We start from the raw sequence: 6,675 nt of genomic DNA on the forward strand, positions 1-6,675 counted from the left end.
TTGACTGCTGACTGCTTTTGTCGCTTATGAATCTTTGGGTGTGAGTGCACAGTAAGAGAGTGAACAGGAAGCAATAAACATCCAAAAATTGGAAAATACAGGCTGACAATAATCAGCATATGCAAACATGCAAAAATATCCATTATCTGCAAAAAGCAGAGATGCAATCCATCATACCAGACAATGTCCCCACCCTGGCTGTGAGCAGATTCAGTGACAAGGCACGGCCCTGGTGAAGCCCAGTGACCACAGAGAACATGCTTTACTGTCTACTGCGAATTTGGAGACAGCTATAACTCCGGTTACACTAAAACTGAATGGCTCATAGAGATTCATTGTGCTGTTGATGTCTGGTTGACATTTTTAAGTTTGATTCCTCCAGCATAAAGCAGAGGGTGGAGTGAGTAAAACCTAACTGGAATTTGATGTCTGGGTGCCCTGTCTATCTTTAAACTGCCTTGTGCATTGTGGCCTCTCTTTATGGTATAATTATTTTCCAAAAAGACTAAAGAGTCTACAGCCATGCTATTGGCAATTGATTTAGTGTGATAGCATGCTAACATGCTGAATAGCACTAAACACAAAGTACAGCAGAGACTATGACTATTTTGTCATAAACCAAAGTACTGAACAAAATGACATTTTGACCAGATAATGGTCAAAAGGTAAAAGGTCAGGAGATCAAAATTATTACAATTCATCCTCTGTGGAACATGAATGTGTGCACCACATTTCACAGCAATCCATCCAAAAATTGTAGAGGTTCAAAACAGAACTGAAAAGTCAGTCTCATGGTAGCACTAGAGGAAAAGTTAGAGGATCACAAAAGTCATTAGGACTCATCATCTGGGAACCACAAATGTCTGCACCAAATTTGTATCAATCCATTCAGTAGATCAAGGGTCATTGAATCATTAAAATCATGAGGGTTAATCTTCTGGGCACCATGAATAGTACCAAATTTCATGGCAATCCATAGTCACTCTGAACCACAACCTCATGGTGGCACTAAAGGAAGAGTCAGGGTATTACCAAAGCCAGTATCACTGATCCTCTGAGGACCATGAATATCTGTACAAAATGTCATAGCATCCATCCAATAGTTGTTGAGATATTTCAGTCTGGACCAAAGCAGTGGACGGACCAACGAACCGACATTGCAATACCAATGTCCATGCTGCTAGAATAGCTAAAACAGCCAAGTGGACACATTAGAATAAGTTGTTTTGTAATATTATGAATTTCATTCACATGTTTTTATGCACATTTTGTTCTTGAACACAGTATCTGTACAGCTGGTAAGGATGCTAGAAGTGGCTGGGGCAAGGTGAGGGAGTTATGTCAGTTGTGTTTATACTCCCACAGTCTGATTAGCACTGATGAATGTCCGAGTGTGTGTGTGTGTGAGCACACATGCATCACTGCCAGCAGGCATCGTAATTCCTGCAGCTGGTCAGAGGAATGTCATGTTAGCATTAGCTGAGCAGAGTGGCTTGATCCAGGAGCTCATCCCGAAGAAAAAAGTCAATACCTGCACACACTTTTTTGACATTGGCTTTTTTCTTTGGAATTGGATCTTCGGGGAATTGATTCCCTGCACCACAAAAGAGACAAAGCAAGTGGTGTGCATGTTGCCTTCTACTCGTCTTGATCCAGGCGCTCCTCACACATTTTACCCTCCATTACATCCATGTGGCCTGGATGATGCAGCTGGATCCAGGACAAACTGGGTGTACGCACATAGACTGGTATGTAGACTACCATTTTGAAGCCTCAAGTTTGTTATTCTGGCTGTTGCCATCTTGCTTTTTTGGAGCCAGAAGTGACCATATTTGGACAAGAGGGTGGAGCTAACCCAAACACTAGCACTAGCTAGCCAGCTTGGTTGGCAAGGTACATCTGTAATTAATGTTAACTGTAATACTAATTAGGATGCTAATTTTGGCTAGCGAAAAACAGCCAATTCCTTAGAGGGTCTTTTAATACAACTAAACACTGAACAAGACTTTTTCAGATGAGCAAAATGTTAGAATTAACTTTCATGAACTGAAAACACACTGTGAAATAGTGGCAGCTCTTAGAAGGCTACACCTGTACTCACTGAATCTGGGGTTATGATATGTAAACCAATCTATCGCTGTGGCAGCGACTTGTCAATCACAACATAGCCACGTCCTAAGGCATACGCTGCTTTATTGTCTATTTCACTCTAAATGGGACTGTAATTTACAAAATGAACATCATGCTGTATTGAAATTTAAGGCACTTGTGCATTGGCTTCACTTTTCAGACCCGGTACTGACCCCTCCTGTACGCATCAGTGGTTCAAATGTGCGAGTCAAGTGAGAGCACTGAAAAAGTGACAGATGGAGGGACAACGAAAGGGAAGGATGTGTCACGGAGCATCCTGAATATGACGGAGTTTGTTATTCTTGTCACTGGTTTGCTTGTCAGCTGTGACTCATGAGTAGGAAGGATGTTTTTCATCCACTTTGATGTTAACTTTAGCTCCTTGTAGACTGCTGATCGCAACTGCTTTTTGCCCAAAGCTGCTCATTGGCTTTTGCCACCGCACGTTGGATCTATGATTAGAACTTGAAGGCCAACACCAGTGCCAATATTTTGTGCTGACATTCAGTAAAGTTGTCAGTTAAAATTTTGACAAAGACAAAAGACAGTATTAACTTTTTACTGTGTGCGATTATTGAACACTCATCAATATCTCTGACTGCACTTTTTCCATATTTATTGTGAAAACATGAAATTCAGTCTCTTCTTAATAGAGAGAAAATAAAAAAGTATTTCCTGAAAGGTTTCTAATTTTCCAAATTATGAAATCACTCTGCCCTGCCAGAAAGAGTGTTTGTCATCCAAATGTCATGTAACAAACCAATGGCATGCATATAATAACAAACACTATGTAGTTATGTTTCCATTAAAATTTTAAGGCCGAAGACTCAACAAAATTTCTAATAATCAAAAGATACAAAGGTTGTTGCCTTTTATTTGAAATCCCAATGTTGTAAACCTTTAAATGTTCAATCTACAATGATCTGTAAACTTCCAAAATTCACAGTGTATAAGCGCAAAACGTTATGCATTGTAGTGTAGAGTGTTCAAAAAATGCACTGTATGTCTGACCCATGTTGCCCTTGTCAGTAAATGAGGCTATTGTTCTCTTTGCTAATGTGAAATGGAGGAAACTATAGCAAGCTGTGCTAAAGAAACAAATAATCATGACACCAAACTATCTAAGAAGGAATATTTGAAACTCTACATCATAGATGGAAGAATTGTGGATAAAGGTGAGGCTATTTGCTGATTGTACAAAACAATACTGCCGTACAGTCAAATTAGCTTGTCACTCAAGTAAGGCAGCAGACGCACCACAAATGAACGTTAATGCTACTTTACTTACGCTAAAGTTGTGTTAAATTGAATAGTTTCCCTGAAATTTTCAGGGTGGAAAACCTCCAAAACAACTTTTGGATCCTCAGGTAACATAAAAATGTTGCATTGATACCAAAACTCATGTAAGTCGAGGATAGGCTACATTACTGCTGTAAAATGAAGAAATAAAACGACATAAACCATGTGAAGAAAACTCATTCTCAGGTTTCAGTTTTTCTGGTCAAGGAAGAATATCCATCCTATCAGTAGTGAATATCAGAACTGGTGTCTGACTTTTCACACCAGGCCCTGCTATATTGGTGTGTAACGTGTGTACTGTTAGAATACTGCTGGCACCAAGCCGTGCCCTCTCATGTCCGGCGTTTGGAATTCCTCAGCCGTGAGCTCAGCCGCTCCGTGCCGGCCGGCGCTCCGGTGGTTTTGTCCTCTCTGGGCTCGCGGCAGCACTCGCTCCCACCCTCGCCTCATTAGCCTGCTACAATGAGACGGGCATGCCAGGAATGTGAATGCGCATTCTTCTTCGTATCTCCCAACTCTCCACCAGTAACCTCCTCAGCACCTTCTGGGTCTCCTTTAAACACTCACTGTCCCCCCCCCCACCCCCCACCGCTGTCCTCTCTCCTCACACTCCTCCACATTCACATAGCATCCCCCTTACACATCACCTCTTCCCCCTGTGGTTCCCCCCCTCACCAGGCTCAAGCCTCCTACTGTGGTGCTCCTCGCTGCTTTTCTCCCAGGATATCATAGCATTCTGAAATGGTACCAATCACAGGAAGATAAGATTCTGATCCTCCCCATAATTTAGTGCATTTTTTGTATCTGAGCAGATTTGTTGCAATTACCTCTGACATCTGTTTGGAAGAGTGAATGTTTTCTCCTTTTTTGTTCTATAGACTTTACCAAAAGTTATGACATAACTCAAACTTTCATCATTCAGGATTTTGTAATGCTGTCTGAGTAATAGTGTATTCTTTCTGTGCATAAACAGGGTGAGGAAACTGTAATTTATCATCAGAAACTGTATTCTGAAAATAATTTGGGAAAGAAAAGGAAACCGATCCCAACGAAAATCAAATTACCCTACCAACGCTGTTTTCTGGTTGTTCTTTTTAGATATTTAACATTCTTGTAAACATTTTTTTAACTTTAAAAGTCTGCTACACATCTTCCTAAAACAGTTCCATAAATTTGCCAAACACTTTTTTTCCCCATTGGTCCTCACTCTAATCCTAAACATGTACATTCTTCCCAAATTATATTTTTCCCCTAAATAACTTAAAGGTTGGAACATGACTAAGAGTCTACAGCCACACTAACATCTCTGTGAGACTGTACTTAGGAATAGTGGTGTTTTGAGCTAAATGCTAATGACAGTTCTTGTCCATGAGTGGAACATGAGATCGACAGGTGGATCAGTGCAGGATCGACAGTGATGTGGACGCTTTATCAGACTTTGATGGGGAAGAGGGAGCTGATTTTGAAGGCTAAGCCCTCGATTTATCGCTCAATCCACGATCCAACCCTCACCTATGGTCGTGAGCCTTGGGTAGTGATCCAAACAATGAGATCACTGATACAAACAGCCAAAAATGAGTTTCCTTCACAGAGTGTCTGGGCTCGGCCTCATGGACAAGATGAGGAGCTCAGACATGCGGAAGGAGTTCAGTGACAGTTGAGTTGGCTCAGGTCTCCCTGAGGGGGCTTTCCAGATATGTCCAACTGGGAGGAGACCCCAGGGCAGACCCAGGACACACTGGAGGGATTACGTAACCCTCTGGCCTTGGAACACCTCAGGGTCCAGAGCTGAAGGACATGGTTAAGGAGAAGGATGTCTGGGCTACTCCGGACCTTGATAAGTGGTGGAAAATGGATGTGCGTATTAGTGTCCAGACAATGAATCATTATATGATTAATTAGATTCATCATATAATGATTCATACTTGAAAGTGTCAGTGAAGACACGGATGAGTCATTGCCATTGTATAAACAACACATCTCTGTGGGGTTAGAAAGGCTACAATGTAAAAAACAAAAAAAGTAATGAGATAAAGGCAGCAGCAACACAGATTTAGATAAAAGCTATTGAGCAAGCTCTGACAATTGAGCGCATGAATATGACATCACCATACATTATGTGTATATAGCCATTTTCTCATACAAGGGGACAAACAACACTCATCACCAGCCAATGTGTATGGAAGAAAATATGGAAAATACTGTTAAAATGATCAGATGTTGTGCACTTGACTGTAAAAACAGATTCTGGAAGAATTCAGGCCACAGTTTTTTACAGTCTGCACACAGTTTTCTGAATGAATCGTGAAATAAAATCACAATGTTTTTATAAACTTGTCCACAGAGGACCAGGATGTCCTTTGAAATCTTGTTGCATCAGGCTAACAGATGTTTCTTTAAATTTTATTATAAAAGTTCTGCCACTGGGGCTGCTGTCCAAACATCTGACAGGCTTGGACAGCAGCAGACTGTTATGCCCACAGGCATCACAATCTTGTCAGTGAACTAATGTGTCACTCAACAAGTAACTCAAAATAACTGAGACTGAGGAATCTCACAGAAACACATATACACACACACACACACATATGAAAGGCAGGGCTTAAACACAATATGAGAAAAATACCAATGAACAAACAAGGTCAACAAACACACATATGAGTCACAAATCTAGTTTATATACACACTGCTCACACACAATTACACACAGTCACTTTGTGTAACTTTGCAGATCTGCAGTCCAAGCGTGACTCCTGATGTCGTGATCGTGTGTTTGAAGCTCAACCTCTAAAGCTTTATTAATGACTCCTAACTGTTCCAGTAGAAGGAAACACCCAGGAAAACCTCCACACCCCTGATCTTATCTTGCCTATTTTTCCCCAGACTTCCCATCAACATGCCAGTGGAACACACATTACGCCCCCAAAAGCACAATAGCACTTAGATGTGTTTGTTGTTGCATTTTGCATTCAGAGAAAGATCTGGATTAAATCCAGTTGTGAGCCGTCCATCAAGAGAGATTTGGAGCTAAATGAATGGAAGCATAGTAGAAGTGGCCTGAAAGCAATTCCTGAGAAGTTTGTGAATATCCGTTGTCATGGCTACAAGTGACTGAGTCAACTTGGTGGTTCCTGCAGGGCAACAATCTGGCCAAACTGCCCCACTTTAATCCAAAAGTCAAACACAGCGCCAGCTGGAACAATGTGCCCATTTCTAGAGTGAATTAAACTGTCATTGTAGGTTAAT

The sequence above is a fragment of the Thunnus maccoyii genome, chromosome 23 (genome assembly GCF_910596095.1).
Source record: "Thunnus maccoyii chromosome 23, fThuMac1.1, whole genome shotgun sequence".
Taxonomy (NCBI): Eukaryota; Metazoa; Chordata; class Actinopteri; order Scombriformes; family Scombridae; genus Thunnus; species Thunnus maccoyii.